At 41.3% G+C, this 25,889-nt stretch overlaps 1 pseudogene; it reads right to left on the minus strand.

Annotated features, from left to right (window-relative positions):
* On the minus strand, positions 1-25,471 carry LOC133659106 (extracellular calcium-sensing receptor-like; annotated as a pseudogene).
* Positions 25,472-25,889: the final 418 nt, after the last annotated feature.

Genomic DNA, 25,889 nt, shown 5'->3' on the forward strand with positions numbered 1-25,889 from the left:
TTATATCACCTCAACATAAAATAAAACGCAGCAAAACATAGGTTATCTACACGTAATCTTATCAGTACAACTTTTGAATAGTAATTTTCCAGGGAAAAGATAATCTTACAATGCCATTAAAATATTCCACTGTCATTGTTTTTTCCCAATCATGTTTCTTTGTATTCCTCTCTGGTTTCAACAGTAAAATATAACATTTTGGCGCAAATATACAGAAAAGTAACCCAAAGCTTGATGCCAGAATTGCAAAGATCTCTACTGTGACTGTAAACTTTCCGGGAGAGCTGACATAAGCAGGGATAAAAGAGATCCAGACTGCACAAAATATCAACATGCTGAAAGTGATGAATTTGGCTTCATTAAAATTGTCCGGCAGTTTTTCGAACCAAAAAAGCGAGGACGAAGCACAGAACAGCAAGCAGGCCGATGTACACCAACACAACCCAGAACCCAGCTGGAGAACCCAAGCAGAACATCGAACCATTATGTTGCCTTGAAGGCCATTACTACCGAGACACAGGAAAGCCATAGGGCAAAAGTAATACCAAAGGCCGTGTGGCGCAGCATGCAGGACCAGTCTGAAGGCTTGCCCATGAACGTCAGTGAGCACAGGAAGCACAAAGTCAGGGAGAAGAGCAGGAGGAAGCTCAGCTCTGAGTTGCTGGCTCTCACAAGAGGAGTGTGTCGGAAGCAGAAGAAGATACAGGACACCATTACAGTTAGACTTGCTCCAAAGAGTGAGAATTTGGTCAGCAAAGCCCCCGTGGTTTCTCCATAGGACAGGAACTCAATCAATCAATGTCAATCAATCAATCAATGTTTATTTATATAGCCCTAAATCACAAGTGTCTCAAAGGGCTGTACAAGCCACAACGACATCCTCGGTACAGAGCCCACATACGGGCAAGGAAAAACTCACCCCAGTGGGACGTCGGTGAATGACTATGAGAAACCTTGGAGAGGACCGCATATGTGGGTAACCCCCCCCCCCCCCCCCCCCCCTCTAGGGGAGACCGAAAGCAACGGATGTCGAGTGGGTCTGACATAATATTGTGAAAGTCCAGTCCACAGTGGATCCAACACATCAGCGGGGGTCCAGTCCACAGCGGGGCCAACAGGAAACCATCCCGAGCGGAGACGGGTCAGCAGCGCAGAGATGTCCCCAACCGATGCACAGGCTAGTGGTCCACCCGGGGTCCCGGCTCTGGACAGCCAGCACTTCATCCATGGCCACCGGACCTATGCAACTCCCCCTCGCAAGGGACAGGGGAGAAGAGGAGAGAAGAAAAGAAACGGCAGATCAACTGGTCTAAAAAAGGGGAGTCTATTTAAAGGCTAGATTATACAAATGAGTTTTAAGATGGGACTTAAATGCTTCTACTGAGGTAGCATCTCTAACTGTTACCGGGAGGGCATTCCAGAGTACTGGAGCCCCAATAGAAAACGCTCTATAGCCCGCAGACTTTTTTTTGGCTCTGGGAATCACTAATAAGCCGGAGTTCTTTGAACGCAGATTTCTTGCCGGGACATATGGTACAATACAATCGGCGAGATAGGCTGGAGCCAAACCGTGCAGCACTTTATACGTAAGTAATAAAACCTTAAAGTCGCATCTTAAGTGCACAGGAAGCCAGTGCAAGTGAGCCAGTATAGGCGTAATATGATCAAACTTTCTTGTTTTTGTCAAAAGTCTTGCAGCCGCATTTTGTACCATCTGTAATCTTTTAATGCTAGACATAGGGAGGCCCGAGAATAAAACGTTACAGTAATCGAGACGAGACGTAACGAACGCATGAATAATGATCTCAGCGTCGCTAGTGGACAAGATGGAACGAATTTTAGCGATATTACGGAGATGAAAGAAGGTCGTTTTAGTAACACTCTTAATGTGCGACTCAAACGAGAGAGTTGGGTCGAAGATAATACCCAGATTCTTTACCGAGTCTCCTTGTTTAATTGTTTGGTTGTCAAATGTTAAGGTGGTATTATTAAATAGATGTTGGTGTCTAGCAGGACCGATAATCAGCATTTCCGTTTTCTTAGCGTTGAGTTGCAAAAAGTTAGCGGACATCCATTGTTTAATTTCATTAAGACACGCCTCCAGCTGACTACAGTCCGGCGTGTTGGTCAGCTTTAGGGGCATGTAGAGTTGGGTGTCATCAGCATAACAGTGAAAGCTAACACCGTACTTGCGTATGATGTCACCCAGCGGCAGCATGTAAATACTAAAGAGTGCAGGGCCAATGACCTTTGGCACACACTGGCTGTGGTCTTCATTGGACCAATCCTCTCTCATGCACTGGAAACACTCTGCAGAATCTAAATAGAACACATGCACCGAGTGTATGTAGTCAAGGTAGTACGCACACCACTCACTATTGACAGTCAAAACCGAGTATCATGATTTTCTTTAGTTTATACAGCTTAGATTGAGCAAGTGTACCTAATGGTGTGGCCAGTCAGTGTGTGTAGCAGTGTTGCCCAGATACCAATATTTTGGTACCGGTACCAAAATGATTTCGATACTTTTTGGTACTTTTCTAAATAAAGGGGACCACAAAAAATTGCATTATTGGCTTTGTTTTAACAAAAAATCTTAGGGTACATTAAACATGTTTCTTATTGCAAGTTTGTCCTTAAATAAAATAGTGAACATACTAGACAACTTGTCTTTTAGTAGTAAACGGCAAACAAATGCTCCTAATTTATCTGCTGACGTATGCAATAACATATTGTGTCATTTTCCATTCTATTATGATTTTGTCAACATTATTAAGGACAAGTGGTAGAAAATGAATGATTAATCTACTTGTTCATTTACTGTTAATATCTCCTTACTTTCTCTTTTAACATGTTCCATCTACACTTCTGTTAAAATGTAATAATCACTTATTCTTCTGTTGTTTAATACTTCACATTAGTTTTGGATGATACCACAAATTTAGGTATCAATCCAATACCAAGTTAAGGTAAAGTTAAAGTACCACTGATAATCAAACACACACTCAGTGTGGTGAAATTACCCTCTGCATTTGACCCATCCCCTTGTTCGACCCCCTGGGAGGTGAGGGGAGCAGTGAGCGGCAGTGGTGGCCACGCTCGGGAATCATTTTGATGATTAAACCCCCAATTCCAACCCTTGATGCTGAGTGCCAAGCAGGGAGGTAATGGGTCCCATTTTTATAGTCTTTGGTATGACTCGGCCGTCGTTACAGGATCATACATTGGTCATATTCAAAGTCCTCATGTGTCCAGGGACATATTTCCTGAGTTTATAAACATAATATACATTTTAAAAAAACCAAAGAAGATATTGTGATGCCAAAACATATCGACGTAATCATAGTAGTATCGACTAGATATGCTACTGTACTTGGTATCATTACAGTGGTGGCGGACCGTTACTTTTCAGAGGCGGTATAGAACCGAACATGATTAATTAGTATTGCGGTACTATACTAATACTGGTATACCGTACAACCCTAATGTGTAGCTAACAGAACATTAATATTTCATCTTAAAACTCACTAGTGGAGTTGCTGATCTCCCCAGCAGCACAAGCTAATGGCGGCTTTACGAAAGCCTGGCGGACAACTGTCACTGCACACGGACTCGGGTCTCTGCAACAATCAGCAGCACTCCATTTTAAATACCATGGACACATCTCAGTTTTTGTACGGAGATGGGTACCTTTGAGGAATCAGTAGCCCAGGTGATGTCCATTCCGTTCATCTTGAAATTATTTCCCTGTGGTAGTGAAGCCTCGTAGCTCCCGACAGCCACAGAGACAACACCTCCCACTGCGTCTTTCTGCCAGTTCACCAGCTCATATATTGCAGCGGGGTCTCTGTTCTTGTCAAAGTGCACGTTTTCGCCGGACTGAAGAGTGAAGTTTACAGTTTGCAGGTGTTTCACAACCTAAAAATGGGAAAAGCTTTTCAGTTTCCTAAAATAAAATGTAGTTAAATAAAGTCATTACTTTAAGGAGGTGACTTCTAACCTTCTCTGTTTCTAAGTTATCTGGCCAAACACATGACAGGGTCACGTTGGAGACACTTTGTCGACATCGGAACATGTTATGTGTGGCGTGGGCCACTGCATACACATCCTTATACACATCTCGTCTCGATTACTGTAACGTATTATTTTCGGGCCTCCCTATGTCTAGCATTAAAAGATTACAGTTGGTACAAAATGCGGCTGCAAGGCTTTTGACAAAAACAAGAAAGTTTGATCATATTACGCCTATACTGGCTCACCTGCACTGGCTTCCTGTGCACTTAAGATGCGACTTTAAGGTTTTACTACTTACGTATAAAGTACTGCACGGTTTAGCTCCAGCCTATCTCGCCGATTGTATTGTACCATATGTCCCGGCAAGAAATCTGCGTTCAAAGAACTCCGGCTTATTAGTGATTCCCAGAGCCAAAAAAAAGTCTGCGGGCTATAGAGCGTTTTCTATTCGGGCTCCAGTACTCTGGAATGCCCTCCCGGTAACAGTTAGAGATGCTACCTCAGAAGAAGCATTTAAGTCCCATCTTAAAACTCATTTGTATAATCTAGCCTTTAAATAGACCCCCCCTTTTTAGACCAGTTGATCTGCCGTTTCTTTTCTTCTCTCCTCTTCTCCCCTGTCCCTTGCGAGGGGGAGTTGCATAGGTCCGGTGGCCATGGATGAAGTGCTGGCTGTCCAGAGCCGGGACCCCGGGTGGACCACTAGCCTGTGCATCGGTTGGGGACATCTCTGCGCTGCTGACCCGTCTCCGCTCGGGATGGTTTCCTGTTGGCCCCGCTGTGGACTGGACTCCCGCTGATGTGTTGGATCCACTGTGGACTGGACTTTCACAATGTTATGTCAGACCCACTCGACATCCGTTGCTTTCGCTCTCCCCTAGAGGGGGGGGGGTTACCCACATATGCGGTCCTCTCCAAGGTTTCTCATAGTCATTCACCGACGTCCCACTGGGGTGAGTTTTTCCTTGCCCGTATGTGGGCTCTGTACCGAGGATGTCGTTGTGGCTTGTACAGCCCTTTGAGACACTTGTGATTTAGGGCTATATAAATAAACATTGATTGATTGATTGACATTGTTAGATATCCTTAGGTCGGACACGTCCGTAAAGCATTGTCAATATTCTCCAGCCCCTCAGAGCCAGTACACTGCTTAGTATCGTGTGGGTCGGAATGAAAGCTACAGTCAAAATTCGCTTCTCAGAATTCTTTGAGCAGTTAATTCTGAGTTGTGTTAACCTGCAGCAGAAACTCTCGCAGGCCAAGGATTTTGGTCTTTCTGATGGTGAAACCCAGAGCCCCTGTCAAGATGTGCGAGTACTTCTTGATGGAGAGATGTTTGGCTGTGATCCAGGAATCACTGCCAACCCACTGCAACCCAGCCAGGTTCTGGTTTATCGCTTCTTCCAGCAAAACGTCCATCTCGCCCCGTGCGCAGAAAGCAACTAAAACCTGAGCTGTGCCGCTGCCGATCCTTCTGACAATTTGTGACACCTTCTCGGCGGAATCAGTCCTGGAGATGGCTTCAGAGTACTCAACACAGACTCCCTCTTGGCCTGCAGCTGCAATAAATGTAGCCATGCCATTGTTGCCATAGTCGTTGTTGCTTCTAACGGTGCCGACCCAGGACCAGCCAAAGTGTTTGACCCATTTTGCCAAGGCTCTGCTCTGGAAGTAGTCACTGGGGATGGTTCTAAAGAAGGTGGGGTACTCCTTTCTGTTACTTAAACAGGCAAAGTGGCTGATCTGGAGAAAAAAATTTGAGAGAAAAAAGTGAGACTCACAAAAGCGACAATAGTGACAACAATTAAATCCCAGATGTTTGTAACATGGCGATGGTTGAGGATGACTCGGAGGCACCAATGATGGCGTGAACCGATGATTGACTTGAGCAGTTTGGTGCTTGTGGTCCATTCGTCAGACCCATGGCGGCACGCACTGAAGGCAGCGCTGACCCACAGGTGTTAAACACCTTATAGTCGATGGAGACATTGGGCACCATAGAGCTATTGTTGATCTCCTTGATTGCGAATATCATTGTTTGCGCAAAACGTAATTCTCTAAGATTTATCCTGAAAAAAAGCATTCAGACTGTATGTTCATACAGTGTGTACCATCAACACAAAAGAGCATCTAGTACCTGGAACATCTTATGGGTTCTGGAGTCTCTCTGAAAGACAGTTGAGGCTTGGAAATTTGACTATGTATGAAAAATGCACCTCCAATGGTGATGTCCCCTTCCTCAGATAAGAGAGGGAATTCTGACCTACCCAACGCCTCACAATGTGGAGCCTCATCCTCCGCTGCGAAGGCTGTTGTGAGAAACAAGAAGTAACATCCCACAGACGCAGTCATACATCTAGAAGATGTACACAAAATATTCTCTAATGACACCAAATGTGATGGGTCGAGCATTATACGAGTGCAGTCAATGATGATGAGGATGATTTAGCATGATGTCATTTTTTTTATGCAAGAGGCGGGATAGGATAGGATAGGTCTTTTATTGTCATTGCACAAGTACAACGAAACTTTGTTTTCAGCACAAACCCGTTCAAGATTAGACAAACAAACAGTGTACAGGGTTACAGAACAGGAACACTGATGGGTCGCCACAAGGCGCCCCGTAAAAGATGGGGAAAAAGGTAAAACGCTGGGGAAGGATGAGTAAAAAAATACAATCTAGACTGGGCTCCTAAGGGGGCCCAGTCTGGAGTGGGAAAAAAACCTCCATAGCAAAGCACATATACATATTACAACATACATCTCGAGATATCTAGCAACAGAGGGAAGGGGCGGAGTAATGGTGGTAGGCCGCAGCTCTCGGCGCTGACCATCCTTCCATCACCCCTATGGGATTTGCGTCGAGGGTGTTTGGTTTGGGGGGTTGGGGGGGGGGTGTATGTATACACCCTGGACCGGTCGCTAGTCAATCACAGCCATTCACATTAACGCTCACAAAATATGGACATAATAGTAGTAGTCTTTTCAAGTACTGCAATCACAAGTTGTTCCCCTAATATTATAATGCATGCAAATCATATCAGCTGTACGTTTATATAGGTTTACACATATACAGCATACAGAGAAAAGAAGACCAACACCCACTGTAAAACATTGAGGAGACTCGGTTATGTACTAAGAAGGCTTTGGTCTTTGATCTGCGCAAGTATAAAAGGCAAGACCATCCATCCATCCATTTTTCTACCGCTTATTCCCTTCGGGGTTGCGGGGGGTGCTGGAGCCTATCTCAGCTACAATCGGGCAGAAGGCGGGGTACACCCTGGACAAGTCGCCACCTCATCACAGGGCCAACACAGATAGACAGACAACATTCACACACTAGGGCCAATTTAGTGTTGCCAATCAACCTATCCCCAGGTGCATGTTTTTGGAAGTGGGAGGAAGCCGGACTACCCGGAGGGAACCCACGCAGTCACGGGGAGAACATGCAAACTCCACACAGAAAGATCCCGAGCCCGGGATTGAACCCAGGACTACTCAGGACCTTCGTATTGTGAGGCAGACGCACTAACCCCTCTTCCACCGTGCTATCAAGCCAAAATGTGAAATCTAAGTCTTAATTGCAAGTCATGGGTCCTCCAACAAGACAATTACCCAAAACACAGCCGAAACCCCTTAAGAATGGCTAAGGGCGAAACTATTCAAAAGTGTCCGTCTATGAGCCCTGAATTAAATCCAATTGAACATCTGTGGAAAGAGCTTAAACATGCAATTTCTAGAAGAGATGTATCAAGCCTAAGAGAACTGGAATCTTTTGCGCACAAGGAGTCGGCCAAAACGCCTGGCGACAGATGCAGTAGTATCACTGAGAGTTACAGAAAGGGCCTGATTGCAGTAAATGCTTAGAAAGGTTGTGTCAGGGGTCAGGCCTACTAGCCAGTTCATTACTGCTATTTTTTTTAAAGTTATTTTGGACCACACATAAAATAAAATGTTTATTTGTGTTTTGTCCGTTTTATCAGTTTAGTAGTGGTTGTTGTAGGTCTTTCTTTCTTTGGTGTAAGGGTACCAACAATTTTGACCTCGTAAAACTATTACAATTGCATTCATTCAACAGTTTAATCGCAAATGCTCAAAATGTCCCCCTTCAACTTTGTATTTCTTCCCACACCTTTCTTTTTTCTTTTTCTTTTTTTATTAATCAATCCAACAAAATAATACACAATAATACCATAATAATACAATTCCAATTCCAAAACCAAAACAGCAACATTCAGAATAGCAACCAACAGAGCAATTGAGAGGACACACAAACGTGACACAAAACAATCCAAAAGTAGTCAAACAAAAATTAATAATATCAACAACAGTATCAAAATTATTAAGAATTCCAACATAACAGTGATTAGAAATCCCTCATTGACATTATCATCACAGCCATTTATAAAAAAAAATTAAAAAAATTAACAATAGTGTCACAGTGGCTTACACTTACATCGCATCTCATAAGCTTGACAACACATTGTGTCCAATATTCTCAACAAAGATACAATAAGTCATATTTTAGGTTCATTTAATAGTTAAAACTAATTGAAATAATGGATCCCATATTCCAATATATGACTCATTATTATCCAAACTAAATGCAGTTTTTTCTACTGATATCATCTCCATAGCTTGTGTATACCAGTCAGTAGGAGTTGGACTATCAACATTTTTTTTAGTATTACCCTTTTTGTTATGATGCATATTGAACGAAACACATGTTTATTCTTTTGATGATACGTTACTAAATTGATGCAGATCACCAAGAATACAAGTTTGCAGTGTCATTGGGATGTTTATATTTAGGAATGTGATTGCTTCTTTTGTTGTTTTCAACCATAACTCTTTTATTCTCTGACATTCCCACAGTAAATGAACAAGAGTTCCGTCAGCTGCCCGACACTTCATACATAATTTGCTATCTACTATGCCAATTTTAAACAGCTGAGATGATGTACAATACAATCTATTCAAGATCTTAAATTGACTCAGCTTCCCACACCTTTCTAGAACACCGTAACACATAGAATAACACACCACACTTGACATACTTTTGATCTTTAAAAGCATGAATAAATGTGCACTTTTGTCCAGTAATTTATTAAAACCGTCTAATTAAGTTGAAGTTTTGCATCCGGATAAGGATATTAAAGTTACTCTTTTGACAAGTGATCCAAATAAACTCTTACGCACACCTGATTAAGCAGAGCGTTGGACCGTGTCATCTTTAATTTGATGTTATTGTTGTTTTCCACTGAAGACTTTCCTCTTAGGGCCACGTTTAATTAAAAAGGAGTAGTAAGCAGTGCCTGATGTATCAAACAGATCAGTGGTCTCCGGAGGCTTAGCCATGTGGGATGGGAACAAGGTCTGGTGCCTCAGGCTTGACCTTGACTTACACCTGAGGTACTTTTACCTACACTCATACAATAACGAGCTAAAAGTCCCTTCCTCTGGGATTTAGTGTCGCTTGCCTTCTGTCACAACTTGTCCTTACTCTGCTCTTGAAACTGTAGCAAAATGACCCCCTGCGAGTCTTATGATGAATGGCAGACACTTAACAAGACTGTCACTTGGCATGGATGTTTAGTAAACAAATACTCATTCATTTGAACTTGAGATACATTTTAAAAATTATACTTGTTTTGCTTGTTAGGGAACTGCAGTTTTTTTATTTTATTTTGTCTGTCGTTCACGATCATTATGAAAGACATGATGACGGATGTATTTTTTTTAAATGCATTCTAAATATTAAATACATTTGATCAAAAGTCTGCCTACAATGGTGCCTATGGGAGCCATTCAATTCTGTACAAGCGTTTTTCCATCTCATCCTTGCCAGTTCCAGGTCCTAAAAGGCTGTTATGGTGTACCAACTTTTCGGATTACATTGTCAGCTATCTACTTTTCAGGTGACAATACATTTACAGGGAAGCGAGGAAGCAGCAGACCACTCGATGATGCAAACTTAGGCAGACAAGCTTGTGATCACGACACCGTTACTGTGATGATCCGTAACCCGAATCATGTTTTGTTTCAATCAATCAATCAATCAATGTTTATTTATATAGCCCTAAATCACAAGTGTCTCAAAGGGCTGTACAAGCCACAACGACATCCTCGGTACAGAGCCCACATACGGGCAAGGAAAAACTCACCCCAGTGGGACGTCGGTGAATGACTATGAGAAACCTTGGAGAGGACCGCATATGTGGGTAACCCCCCCCCCCCCCCTCTAGGGGAGACCGAAAGCAACGGATGTCGAGTGGGTCTGACATAACATTGTGAAAGTCCAGTCCACAGTGGATCCAACACATCAGCGGGAGTCCAGTCCACAGCGGGGCCAACAGGAAACCATCCCGAGCGGAGACGGGTCAGCAGCGCAGAGATGTCCCCAACCGATGCACAGGCTAGTGGTCCACCCGGGGTCCCGGCTCTGGACAGCCAGCACTTCATCCATGGCCACCGGACCTATGCAACTCCCCCTCGCAAGGGACAGGGGAGAAGAGGAGAGAAGAAAAGAAACGGCAGATCAACTGGTCTAAAAAAGGGGGGGTCTATTTTAAAGGCTAGAGTATACAAATGAGTTTTAAGATGGGACTTAAATGCTTCTACTGAGGTAGCATCTCTAACTGTTACCGGGAGGGCATTCCAGAGTACTGGAGCCCGAATAGAAAACGCTCTATAGCCCGCAGACTTTTTTTTGGCTCTGGGAATCACTAATAAGCCGGAGTTCTTTGAACGCAGATTTCTTGTCGGGACATATGGTACAATACATTTAGGATTCCCTTGTTTCTGTTTCAGCACCCCTGTTTTGTGTTCCCTGTTGCCATGAGTGCTGATTATGTTCACCTGCCTCAGATGAGTGGTCGGGACACTCACCTGCTCCCGGTCACTAATCAGAGATCTATTTAGTCCTGCCTTTCGCCACACTCTGGCTGTTTTGTTTGCTTCACGCAACACGTTATGTTGGCTTCTTGCTCCTTATTCCTGTGCTAGTTTTTCCGTAGCTTCCCGTGCCAGCGGCACGTTCCTAAGTTTTGTATTCTTTCCGAGTCATTATAATAAACCCTTTTTCTTACCTGCACACTGCTTCCGAACGTCCATCTGCATCTTGGGGAAACGACCAGCGCATAACCATGCGACCCCACCATAACATATAACTCACGACAAAATGTGTTCATATAGTAGTCTGCTCACAGCCACATTACACTTTCATGTGAAAATTATGTACTATTTGGTTTGCAATCTTTTAAATGTAAAGATGCCAGCATATCACAAAGGATAGGAAAGACTTTGATTCTTTTTTGATTACTCAATTTATTATTGCAACCTTGTGGTAGCAGTCACGTGACACAAAGTCGAACCATTTCTCCAATGTCTCCGGTGCCTTTTGTGCCGCAACCATGAACATAAAGAATTACAGTAAATGCATTGGCGGAAATGTTGTCCTTGCCTCGATCTGCTACATTGTCGAAGTCATATGTTGGCAAGGCCCGAACGATTACCTCTGTGTGTATTCACAGCTTCTAAAACTGTAAGTGTGTCAGGCACCGCACATTTCTATGTTCAGGTTATTCTTGGTACTTCTCAACTTTGCCATGAAAAAGTTTGTACGCGCGCTTAATACATGAGGCCCCGGGTGCCTATGCTTACTCTCTCAGACCTGGTTCCACTTTTGCAGGCGTTGTTCCCCTAAAACTTTATATAGAAAGAAACTCACAGATGAGAAGATGAGATTCACGAGCCAACTTACAAAACCCAAAACCAGTGAAGTTGGCACGTGTAAATGGTAAATAAAAACAGAATACAATGATTTGCAAATCCTTTTCAAAATATATTAAAAGCAGCTTTCTTGAATCTCAGGAAAACTAAGATAATGCTATTTGGTAACAATAGAAGAGAAAGTCAAACACAAATACAAATAGATGGAGTAGAAATTGAAAGAGTAAATGAAACTACATTTCTAGGTATAATGATTGATGATAAATTGAACTGGAAATCTCACGTAAAAAATATACAACATAAAGTTGCAAGAAACACGTCAATAATGAATAAAGCAAAACATGTTCTAGACAAAAAATCCCTTCATATTCTCTACTGCTCACTAGTGTTACCATATCTGAGCTACTGTGTAGAAATATGGGGAAATAACTACAAAAGTACACTTCATTCATTAACGGTGTTACAAAAAAGATCAGTTAGAATAATACATCGTGTTGGATATAGAGAACATACAAACCCTTTATTTATTGAATCAAAAATACTGAAATTCCACGACATAGTGAATTTGCAAACAGCTAAAATTATGCACAAGGCAAACTATAACCTGCTACACAAGAATATACAACAATTCTTCTCAAAAAAAGTGGAGAGATATAATCTTAGAGAAAAACGTAATTTAAAACATTTGTATGCACGTACAACACTTAAGACCTTCAGTATATCAGTATGTGGAATTAAATTATGGAATGGATTAAGCAAAGCAATCAAACAATGTACTAATATGATACACTTCAAGAAACTCTTCAAACTTAAAGTGTTTACAAAGTACAAAGAAGAAGAACCATGACAAACATTCTCAATTTATTTCATCCATCCATCCATTCATTCTTAAAGTAATCTTACTTATCTCATCATATGAAATATGACTTACTTCACCAATTATTGTTATTAAATTCTTACTATTATTTATTTATTTATTTTTATTGTGATTACTTATGGAGTTTATTGTGAATAAATTGTGAACAGGAAGTGAACAAGAAGTTTTAGCAACTGTTATGTAAAGAAAAGGGGTAGGATTAAATAAGCTCTGCTTCTTCCTACTCCTTTTCGAACATGTTGAAAAGAGAAACTCGAAATTGTGATGCATCATGTTGTATGCTTGCATGTTCGAAATAAACTCAAACTCAAACTCATGAAATGCTCAGTCATTCACAAACAAGGATGGGGCGAGGGTCACCACTTTGTGAACAAATGTGTGAGCATATTGTCGAACAGTTTAAGAACAACATTTCTCAACGATCTATTGCAAGGAATTTAGCGATTTCACCATCTACGGTCCGTAATATCATCAAATGGTTCGGAGAATCTGGAGAAATCACTGCACGTAAGCAATGATATTACGGACCTTTGATACATCAGGCGGTACTGCATCAAAAAGCGACATCAGTGTGTAAAGGATATCACCACATGGGCCCAGGAACACTTCAGAAAACCACTGTCAGTAACTACAGTTTGTCGCTACATCTGTAAGTGCAAGTTAAAACTGTACTATGCAAAGCAAAAGCCATTTATCAACAACACCCAGAAACACCGCCGGCTTCGCTGGGCCCGAGCTCATCTAAGACGGACTGATGCAAAGTGGAAAAGTGTTTTATGGTCTGACGAGTCCACATTTCAAATTGTTTTTGGAAACTGTGGACGTCGTGTTCCCCGGACCAAAGAGGAAAAGAACCATGCTATAGGCGCAACGTTGAAAAGTCAGCATCTGTGATCGTATGGGGGTGTATTAGTGCCCAAGGCATGGGTAACTTACACATCTGTGAAGGCACCATTAATGCTGAAAGGTACATAGAGGTTTTGGAGTAACATATGTTGCCATCCAAGCAACGTTATCATGGACGCCCCTGCTTATTTCAGCGAAACAATGCCAAGCCACGTGTTACAACAGCATGGCTTCATAATAAAAGAGTGCGGGTACTAGACTGGCCTGCCTGTAGTCCAGACCTGTCTCCCATTGAAAATGTGTGGCGCAATATGAAGCCTAAAATACCATTTTTCATTTCATTTCATTTTTATTTATCTCCTTCATTGATGTGCATCTTTGATAGACAATTATAACACAATTATTCAGTTACACCATTACACACCAATGCCTGAGAAGGAGCAGGATGAAGAAAAATCTTATATTTTCCTGCCACAACGGAGACCGTGGACTGTTGAACAACTTAAGCTGTACATCAAGCAAGAATGGGAAAGAATTCCACCTGAAAAGCTTCATAAATTGGTCTCCTCGGTTCCCAAACGTTTACTGAGTGTTGTTAAAAAGAAAGGCCATGTAACACAGTGGTAAAAATGCCCCTGTGCTAACTTTTTTGCAATGTGTTGTTGCCACTAAATTCTAAGTTAATGATCATTTGCCAAAAAAAAAAAAGAAGTTTCTCAGTTGTAACATTAAATATCTTCTCTTTGCAGTCTATTCCATTGAATATTAGTTAAAAAGGATTTGCAAATCATTGTATTCGGTTTTTATTTACGATTTACACAAGGTGCCAACTTCACTGGTTTTGGATTTTGTATATAGGTGATATATTTTGCATAATATGCTGGGATAGGATAGGCTCCAGCGCCCTGCGACTAGCAATAGAAAATGTATGGATGGATTGAATATACAGTTCTAAACCTACCAATAAACACAACAATGCTTGAAAGCCTTGAATATAAACACCACATTCATCAAGTAAGGCCTTCTCAAAAATTCCACATTTTCCACTATTGACTAAGTTGTGTCAAATACTGCATGAAGTTCACATTCCATTTAATTTCTAGTATAATTAACTGAGGAGTGTGAGATTTATGGACATTGATTTGAATTTGCTCTTGATCTTGATGAAGTCAAATAACCCCAAAACTAAACTAAACTAAAATTCAACCATTTAACCACGTATTTTATTGTATTTGTTTTCCATTAATAGGTTTCCCCAAACCAAATCATATTAGCATGAGAACCCTTCTCTTCTTCACAGCTCCTTGCATGGGCTTTGAATCTCCTCATATGATGGACTATAGTGCCATCTCCTGGATACATCAGGTAACAGCATAAAAATGCTGCATTTACTATGATAAAGAAGTAGTCACAGCCTTACAAGTGGTAAAGATAATAAGAATGTGTATACTCTATTAACATTGTTATACAGCTGTTTTGAAAACATGTTCTATTATAGCTGATTTATTTAGGAAAAACTCCACCAGAAATGCTCTTTAAAGAGGTATAAACAATGCCACTTCAACTCCTAAACCAGCCCCACATTTAATGTATCATCTTGTACTTAAATTACTGATGAACTTTTACAGCCCAACATGTACTCTTTCACTTTAAATAGTTTTATGTCATTGGCTACCACAATTTGTATTGGTTTGTTTTGGATTTTGATCAAATATATTATATTGTTTTTTTTATACATGTATTGTACCTTTTGTTGGTTTGTTGTAAGACCTCATTAAAATATGCACAATTAAGTAGTGTGCTAATATTATACACAAAACCCAAAACCAGTGAAGTTGGCACGTTGTGTAATTCGTAAATAAAAACAGAATACAAGGATTTGCAAATCTTTTTCAACTTATATTCAATTGAATAGACTGCAAAGACAATATATTTAATGTTCGAACTGAGAAACATATTTTTTTTGTGTGCAAATAATCATTAACTTAGAATTTAATGGCAGCAACACATTGCAAAAAAGTTGGCACATTGGCATTTTTACCACTGTGTTACATGGCCTTTCCTTTTAACAACATTCAGTAAATGTTTGGGAACTGAGGAGACCAATTTTTTGAAGCTTTTCAGGTGGAATTATTTCCCATTCTTGCTTGATGTACAGCTTAAGTGGTTCAACAGTCCGGGGGTCTCTGTTGTGGTATTTTAGGCTTCATATTGCGCCACACATTTTCAATGGAAGTTAGGTCTGGACTACAGGCAGGCCAGTCTAGTACCCGCACTCTTTTACTATGAAGCCACGCTGTTATAACACTTGGCTTGGCATTGTCCTGCTGAAATAAGCAGGGGCGTCCATGGTAACGTTGCTTGGATGGCAACATATGTTGCTCCAAAACCTGTATGTACCTTTCAGCATTAATGTTGCCTTCACAGATGTGTAAGTTACCCATGCCCTGGGCACTAATACACCCCCATACCATCACACATGCTGTTTTTTTAACTTTGCGCCTATAACAATCCGGATGGTTCTTTTCCTCTTTGTTCCGGAGGACACGACATCCACAGTTTCCAAAAACAATTTGAAATGTGGACTCGTCAGACCACAGAACACTTTTCCACTTTGCATCAGTCCATCTTCGATGAGCTCAGGCCCAGCAAAGCCGGCGACGTTTCTGGGTGTTGTTGAAAAATGGCTTTCGCTTTGCATAGTAGAGTTTAAACTCACACTTACAGATGTAGTGACAAACTTTAGTTACTGACAGTGGTTTTCTGAAGTGTTCCTGAGCGCATGTGGTGATATCCTTTACACACTGTTGTCGCTTTTTGATGCAGTACCGCCTAAAGCAGGGGTCGGCAACCCGCGGCTCTAGAGCCGCATGCGGCTCTTTAGCGCCGCCCTAGTGGCTCTCAGGAGCTTTTTTAAAAATGTATGAAAAATGGAAAAAGATGAGGAAAAAAAAAAGTTTTTGTTTTAATATGGTTTCCGTAGGAGGACAAACATGACGCAAACCTCCCTAATTGTTATAAAGCACACTGTTTATATTAAACATGCTTCACTGATTCGAGTATTTGGCGAGCGCCGTTTTGTCCTACTAATTTTGGCGGTCCTTGAACTCACCGTAGTTTGTTTACAAGTATAACTTTCTCCGACTTTCTAGGACGTGTTTTATGCCACTTCTTTTTCTGTCTCATTCTGTCCACCACACTTTTAACGTTGTGCGTGAATCCACAAAGGTGAGTTTTGTTGACGTTATTGACTTGTGTGGAGTGCTAATCAGACATATTTGGTCAGTGCATGACTGCAAGCTAATCGATGCTAACATGCTATTTAGGCTAGCTATATGTACACATTGCAGCATTATGCCTCATTTGTAGCTATATTTGAGGTCATTTAGTTTCCTTTAAGTCATCTTAATTCAATTTATATCTCATGACACACTATCTGTATGTAATATGGCTTTTAATTTTTTGCGGCTCCAGACAGATTTGTTTTTCTATTTTTGGTCCAATATGGCTCTTTCAACATTTTGGGTTGCCGACCCCTGGCCTAAAGGGATCGAAGGTCACGGGCATTCAATGTTGGTTTTCGGCCTTGCAGGGATTTCTCCAGATTCTCTGAACCTTTTGATGATATTACGGACCGTAGTTGGTGAAATCCCAAAATTCCTTGCAATAGCTTGTTGAGAAATGTTGTTCTTAAACTGTTGGACAATTTGCTCACGCATTTGTTCACAAAGTGGTGACCCTCGCCCCGTCCTTGTTTGTGAATGACTGAGCATTTCATGGAAGCTGCTTTTATACCCAATCACGGCACCCACCTGTTTCCAATTAGCCTGTTCACCTGTGAGATGTTCCAAATAAGTGTTTGATGAGCATTCCTCCACTTTCTCAGTCTTTTTTGCCACTTGTGCCAGCTTTTTTGAAACATGTTGCAGTCATCAAATTCCAAATGCAAAAAATAACAAAGTTTACCAGTTCGAACATTAAATATATTGTCTTTGCAGTCTATTCAATTGAATATAGGTTGAAAAGGATTTGCAAATCATTGTATTCTGTTTTTGTTTACCATTTACACAACGTGCCAACTTCACTGTTGTTTGGGTTTTGTATTATATCATAGAAAAATATTTTTAATAACTCTATTGTCACTTTTATAAGAACAACGGACATCAAGTTGGTGTGCGTTCAATATTAGCTGCTTTGATTTTAGAAATAAAATGTTTAATATCAAATAATCCTAATTATTTACAAATGTATGTGTCCATATTTTTTTTTTACAAAGATAGTTATCCAGGGTATTGTTATTTATTCACAGACTAGATTGAGATAGCTGACAGCAAGCTGATTGGCTGACAGAGACAGAGAAGGGCAGGGCTGAAACAACCCACTACTGTAGTAGGCTACTCATGACCAAAACAACCTAACAAGGATGAAAACCTAAAAACAACAACAAAACGATGCTCTGTAGGTCATTCAGACAAACAACTGAAATATGTGAAGATAAACAAATAAATACAGTTTTGCAGATATCTGTGCTCTTTTTACGATGATAACTGTGTTACAAATGAAATAATTAGGTTAATTTAACCTTTACTAGTACTACTTATTTACCCCTTACCCCGGGGGGTCAGAAACCTGCGGCTCTCGAGGCGCATGCGGCTCTTTAGTGCGGCCCTAGTGGCTCCCTGGAGCATTTTTTGAAAATAAATGAAAATGGAAAAAGATGGGGGGAAAATATTTTTTTGTTTTAGTATGTTTTTTGTTTGAGGACAAACATGACACAAACCTTCCCAATTGTTAGAAAGCCCTTATATATGTTTGTGTGTATGCTTCACTGATGAGGACGGCGTGGCGAAGTTGGTAGAGTGGCCGTGCCAGCAATCGGAGGGTTGCTGGTTACTGGGGTTCAATCCCCACCTTCTACCGTCCTAGTCACGTCCGTTGTGTCCTTGGGCAAGACACTTCACCCTTGCTCCTGATGGCTGCTGGTTAGCGCCTTGCATGGCAGCTCCCGCCATCAGTGTGTGAATGTGTGTGTGAATGGGTGAATGTGGAAATACTGTCAAAGCGCTTTGAGTACCTTGAAGGTAGAAAAGCGCTATACAAGTATAACCCATTTATCATTTATCATTTATGAGAGTATTTGGTGAACATCGTTTTAACCTACTAATTTCGGCAGTTCTTGAACTCAGCATAGTGTGGAGTGTGACGCAACAGTTTGTTTACAGGTAAAATCTTCCACTCCTTTGTATCATTTTGTCCACCAAAAGTTTTATGCTGTGCGTGAATGCACAATCAAAAAGGTTAACCAACGAACGAGATTTCTCTACAGAATTTCCTCTCTGGTCAACAAAAGCACCTTGAGGATTCTGGCGGGAACTCTCGTTCAACCCTTTTTCGATTACGCATGCACCTCCTGGTACCCTAGCACCTCCAAAACCCTCAAATCTAAACTCCAAACATCTCAGAACAAGCTAGTCAGGTTACTTCTAGACCTCCACCCCAGATCACACCTCACTCCTACCCACTTCTCCAAAGTGGGCTGGCTCAAGGTGGAGGACAGAGTTAAACAACTTGCACTGAGCCTAGTCTATAAAATCCGCTACACCTCCCTGATACCGAAGTACATGTCAAACTACTTCCTTAACGTAAATGACCGCCATAACCACAACACCAGGGGGTGCTCCACTAACCACGTTAAACCCAGATTCCGAACTAACAAAGGTCTTAACTCATTCTCTTTCTATGCCACATCAATGTGGAATGCGCTCCCAACAGGTATAAAAGAAAGGGCATCTCTATCCTCCTTCAAAACCGCAATAAAAGTTCACCTCCAGGCAGCTACAACCCTAAACTAACACCCTCCCCGGATTGCTAATAATCAAATGTAAACAATCAAATGCAGATACTTTTTCTTTTTCTTATGCCTTCTGATCTCTCTCTCTCTCTCTCTCTCTCTCTCTCTCTCTCTCTCTCTCTCTCTCTCTCTCTCTCTCTATGTCCACTACTTGATGTCCATAACCCCCCCCCCCCCACCCCCACCCCCCCTCCACACCCCTGATTGTAAATAATGTAAATAATTCAATGTGATTATCTTGTGTGATGACTGTATTATGATGATAGTATATATGATAGTATATATCTGTATCATGAATCAATCTAAGTGGACCCCGACTTAAACAAGTTGAAAAACTTATTCGGGTGTTACCATTTAGTGGTCAATTGTACGGAATATGTACTTCACTGTGCAACCTACTAATAAAAGTCTCAATCAATCAATCAATCAAACAAAGGTGCGCTTTGTTGATGTTATTGACTTGTTGGAGTGCTAATCAGGCATATTTGGTTAGTGCATGACTGCAAGCTAATCAATGCTAACATGCTATTCAGGCTAGCTGTATGTACATATTGCATCATTATGCCTCATTTGTAGGTATATTTGAGCTCATTTAATATCCTTTACTTGTATCCTCTTCGTATATAATTTAGTTTTGCATGTCTCATGACACATTATATGTATGTAATATTGGCTGCATTTCAGATAGTTGTTTGTGTGTCAAGTTGTTCCAGACCACAGCAAACATTACCTAGCTTGACAAAGATTGTAATAAATCTATTAAAAGAAGACAGCCTGCCGTTTCCTTTAACTTGGACACTCACATTTATACATTTGGCCATTAAAAGCCAGTCATTTCCAGGAGTTATCTCACCTTCTAAGTAGCCTCTGATTTACTAATATAACTAATGGTTTCTAATAAAATAGAATAGAATAGAAAGTACTTTATTGATTACTGGGGGAAATTCAGCACCACAGTTCACTCACAATAGACAATAAACACTGAGGTATTTTTTACATGTGAATAATATAAATGCAGTCTATTATACATTTAAGTACAGTCAAAAAGGAACATATGCATTATACAGTCTGATGGCTGTCGGTATGAAGGACTTCCTGTGTCGTTCCGTGTTGCATTTTGGGAGTCTGAGCCTTCCACTGAACGTGCTCATTCTCTCCAAAAGGTCCGAGTGTAGTGGGTGGGAGGTGTTGTCCATAATGGCTAGGAGCTTTGCTAGACTTTTCCTCTCTGACACTACCGCCATAGAGTCTAGCTCCACTCCCACCACGTTACTGGCCTTCCTTACCAGCTTGTCCAGCCTGTTTGCGTCCCTCGCTCTCAGTCTGCTGCCCCAGCAGGCCACGGCGTACAAGATGGCGCCCGCCACCACCGACTCGTAGAACACCTTCATCATCTTTGTACAGACGTTGAAGGATCCTAGCCTCCTGACCCTTCTTGTAGAGTGCCTCAGCGTGTTTTGACCCATTCAGCTTGTTGTCGATGTGTACTCCGAGATATTTATAATCCTCAACCATGTCCACATCGACCCCCCTGATGGAAACAGGGGTGGCCGGAGTACTCCTCCTTCTTCCCAGGTCCACAACCAGCTCCTTGGTCTTCGTCACATTGAGCTGGAGTTGGTTCTTTCCACACCATGTGACAAAGTCCTCCACCAGTGCCCTGTATTCCTCCTCATCACCATCTTCAATACACTCCACTATCGCAGAGTCATCAGAAAACTTCTGAAGGTGGCAGGATTCTGACTGGTGGTGTAGATGGTGAAGAGGAAGGGGGAGAGGACTGTGCCCTGCGGGGCCCCGGTGTTGCTGACCAGTCTGTCAGACACACAGTCCTGCAGTCGCACATACTGTGGTCTGTTAGTCAGGTAATCAACAACCCAGGACACCAAAGGGGCCTCCACCTGCATCGTCTCTAACTTCACACCCAGTAGCTCGGGCCGTATGGTATCGTAAGCACTGGAGAAGTAAAAAAAAAACATGACCCCACACTGCTCGCAGGCTTGTCTAGGTGGGTGTGGGCTCGGTTCAGCAGGTAGATGACCACATCCTCCACTCCCAGTCGGGGCTGATAGGCGAACTAGAGTGGGTCCAGGTGGGGCTTGTTCGTCGGGCGCAGTTGTTCCTGAACCAACCTCTCCATGGTCTTCATGATATGGGAGGTTAGAGTCACCGGTCTGTAGTCCTTCGATGTGCTGGGTCTCGTGCACTTGCACTGGGGATGGGGACCACGCATGAGGTTTTCCACAATGTGGGGACTTTCTGCAGCCTAAGGCTCATGTTGAAGATGTGCTGAAGCACACCACACAACTGTGGGGCGCAGGCTTTGAGCACCCTGGGGCTCACACCGTCAGGACCCGCGGCCTTGCCTGTGTGTAACTTCTTTAGCTGTGCATTCACCTGGTCTACAGACAGACACACTGGGGGGGTCTCAGGTGGTTGGGGGGGCAGGGGGGGTGTTCGTCAAGCTGAGGGTGAGGTGTTAAGTGGGGGGAGGTAGTCATTGGAGTTGGGTGGCTGTGAGAAGGGGGAGGGGTGGATTGGTTCACTGAAGTTGTCAGGGGGCCGGCTGGCATGTCAGGAGCTTGTCGAAGCCACTGTGTCAAACCTGTTAATGAACTGGTTTAGCTCATTGGCCCTCTCTTTGTCTCCGTCCACCCCCTACCCCCCGACGGTTTGAGGCCGGTGATGGTCTGCATACCTCTCCAAACCGCCTTCATGTTGTTGTCCTTCAGCTTCCCTTCCAGCTTTCTCCTCTAGTTCTCCTTGGCCTCCCTGAGTTTGGTCTTTAGTAGCCCCTGAACTCTTTTCACCTCCTCCCTGTTACCAGCATTGAATGCCCTCTTCTTCTCATTCTGCAGGGCTTTGATGTCCTTGGTCACCCACATTAATGTTGTAAATATGTGTAGAATAAATATTACATTTCAACATTTCTGTCAACGAAGATTTGCTTCAGCCTGCAACACATAGTCATTATGATAGTAGGCTAATATAGCTAACATAGACACTTACGTCATGTGTTGCCTTCATTATAAGACCATACTTGCCAACCTTGAGACCTCCAATATCGGGAAGTTGGGTAGGGGGAGAGGGGGGGGGGGGGTGCCTTGGTTGGGGGTGGGGGGGCGTGGTTGGGGGCGTGGTTAAGAGGAGAGTATATTTACAGCTAGAATTCACCAACTCAAGTATTTCATATATATATATATATATATATATATATATATATATATATATATATATATATATATATATATATATATATATATATATATATATGTATATATATATATATAAATACTTGACTTTCAGTTAATTTTAGCTATATATATATATATATATATTTTAAATTATATATATAAATAAAAGAAATACTTGAAATTTAGTGGGGGGTGGGGGGCGTGTTTGGGGGCGTGGTTGTGGTGGGGGCGTGGTTAGGGGCGTGGTTAAGAGGAGAGTATATTTACAGCTAGAATTCACCTACTCAAGTATTTCATATATATATATATATATATATATATATATATATATATATATATATATATATATATATAAATATATATATATATATATATATATATATATATATATATATATATATATATAAATAAATATATATATATATATATATATATATATATATATATATATATATATATATATATATATATATATATATATATATATATATATATAAATACTTGACTTTCAGTGAATTTTAGCTATATATATATATATATATATATATATATATATATATATATATATATATATATAAATATATATATATTTTATTATATATATATAAATAAAAGAAATACTTGAATTTTAGTGTTCATTTATTTACACATATACACACACACACACAACACTCATCTACTCATTGTTGTACTTGAAAGTACAATGCTTTGTTAAGGGTTGAATTGTCCATTCTCTTTCTATTCTCTGTCACTATTTTTCTAACCATGCTGAACACCCTCTCTGATGATGCATTGCTGTGTGGCACGCACAAAAGTGCTTTCATCAAATGCACAAGAGTGTGGAATCTTCCATCTCTCCCTAGCATGGCCCAAAACCGGTCAATCCTTGCTTCCTGGGGAAGATCTTCCCTGGCAAGCAATTGGTACTCCAGTACTTGTACCCGGAGGCTGGTAGGTCCAACCGCAGCTGCGGCAGACTTTTTTTGGGGGGGCGTGGCCTCCAGCTCCGGCTGAATACCGGGAGTTTGTTGGGAGAAAATCTCTGTCGGGAGGTTGTCGGGAGAGGCGCTGAATATCGGGATTCTCCCGCTAAAAACGGGAGGGTTGGCAAGTATGTATAAGACTGATATACGGCTTTTCATTTTTTGCAGCTCCAGACAGATTAGTTTTTTGTATTTCTGGTCCAATATGGCTCTTTCAACATTTTTGGTTGCCGACCCCTGCCTTACCCCCATACATTTCTGTTTAAATTAGAAAAAAACTAAAACAATTAGCTAACATTAATACCGTAGTGTTTTACTATCTGTGATAGATTATGGTTTATGTCAGCATGTTCAACAAACTTTGCGCAGCAATTAAACAAGCATGCTAGGTTAATTGGAGATTTTAAATTGTCAAGTATGAATGTGAGTGGTAATGGCTTTAATAAGAACAATCAGTATACCAGATGGATGTATGAATTAATGGATTATTAATTTGACTGAAAGTCTAAAATACATTCATTGTAGTGTTTAGACTTAGACTTTAGACAAACTTTATTGAGCCACAAGGGAAATTGTTCAACACAGTAGCTCAGTTACAAATGATGGAAAGGATAAGAATGGAAAGGATATTGCACACAAGGGCACAAAAAGAGGGCGAAAACAAAAGGTATACAGTAGACTAAAAATGTACCATAGTAGCAATATAAAATATAACATATATGTAATACTTACATATTATATATACTGTATATAATATATACTGATATATTATAGTATTATATTATATTATATTTGTATATGATATATACAATATATAACAAATCCCAATTACCATGTACAATATTACAGTACATGTGACAAAAAAAATAGAAAGTAGATCCAGCAGAAAATATACATTATAAACAAAGAGAGGTAGCTAACATAGAAGCGGTCAGGTAATAGACAAATGTCAGCTATTGCTGTATGTCGAGTGATTCTACAACTGGATGGGGTGCGTAATGAGGGAGTTCTTGAGTTGGTTATATAATAATTTTAATGCCGAAAGGGACATTTTATTTCAATTGACTTCAATAGTTGTAAATAAATTTGGCTTATTTAATTATTTACACGAAAAAACAATGCACACTCTTCTCCATGCATTACTAATTAATAAAACTAAACATTAACATATCATTATTGACTTCTTCCACTTGGTTTTTAGGCATCTTTTTATTTTGTTTGTAATTTGTTATTGGAACAGCCAAAGTCGGCCAATTAGCTTGTTTTGAAAGAGGTGCGCAGGCCTTTAATTAAAACCTAAAACATAATTAATTTCCACCCCCGCACCTGGTGAGCTGGTGAGTCTGCAGCCTCAGGCTCGCTTGTCATCAATCTCATTGGAAACTCTTACTTGTCTTTGCTTGCCCGCCTGCCCCTCGGCCTGCTGGGAACAAAGTCAACTGTTGTGACTCAACAGACACAATAACACATTTAAGTGCATCCCAGGTGTGTGTTGTGCTCCAGTCCAGGAGATTGTTATTGCTGCTGACTGGCCGATTTAAATACAAAACATCCCAATCCCAGGGCAATCTCTCACCTGATCCCTGTTGGAAGACTGTATAGTTGTTTGTCTATGCCAAACATGCTCAGGCTGCATCCACTCCAGTAAATACCTTGCTGACAGTGTCTATTCTTGTCTTTGTGAAGGCTGAATTATTGATATAGCTATTGTACTGAATTATGCAGGTGAACATCATGTCACAGTTAACCAAAAAACAGCACAATTATTTGTGTCTCATTTTTGCATTCCATCTGATTGCGAGTTATTGTACTGGTTCTTCTTTTTTATGGTTGTTAAATTTTTCTAATACAGCAGACCTTACATTACAAACTATAATACAATACATCGTCTCCTGCATCGCCGCCTCCGCGACCTCCAGCTGGCCATCAGGCGCCCCCACGTGGCTCCCTCAGTGGCTAACTCACGGACGCCCATTGCGCCAACCGCGGCGACGCGCAGGTCTTGGGTGTAAAACTCTTCAGCTGCTAAGGTTTGGCGCCGCTCATGTCTGCCTCCTCATCTGCCACAAATATGGCCGCTCCTCGCCAGTTATGGCGGCCTTCGACTCGTTGCTGCCACCTGACTCATCCCCAGTGGATTCGGGACACTCGGCCTGGCGACCCACAACCAAGTCCTCCCTGCGCTCTCCTGTGACTTTGAACTGGTTCTGGGTTTTTTTCTTGGGACGTCTGGAATCCGTCCCTTAAGGGGGGGCACTGTGATGGTCCGTAGCCCGAATCATGTTTAGTTTAAATTTAGGATTCCCTTGTTTCTGTTTCAGCACCTCTGTTTTTGATGTCCTTGTTGGCATGGGTGCAGGAGATCAAAACGTTGCTTTTGCTGTGATGTGATC

The sequence above is a fragment of the Entelurus aequoreus genome, linkage group LG10, assembly GCF_033978785.1.
Source record: "Entelurus aequoreus isolate RoL-2023_Sb linkage group LG10, RoL_Eaeq_v1.1, whole genome shotgun sequence".
NCBI classification, from domain to species: Eukaryota; Metazoa; Chordata; class Actinopteri; order Syngnathiformes; family Syngnathidae; genus Entelurus; species Entelurus aequoreus.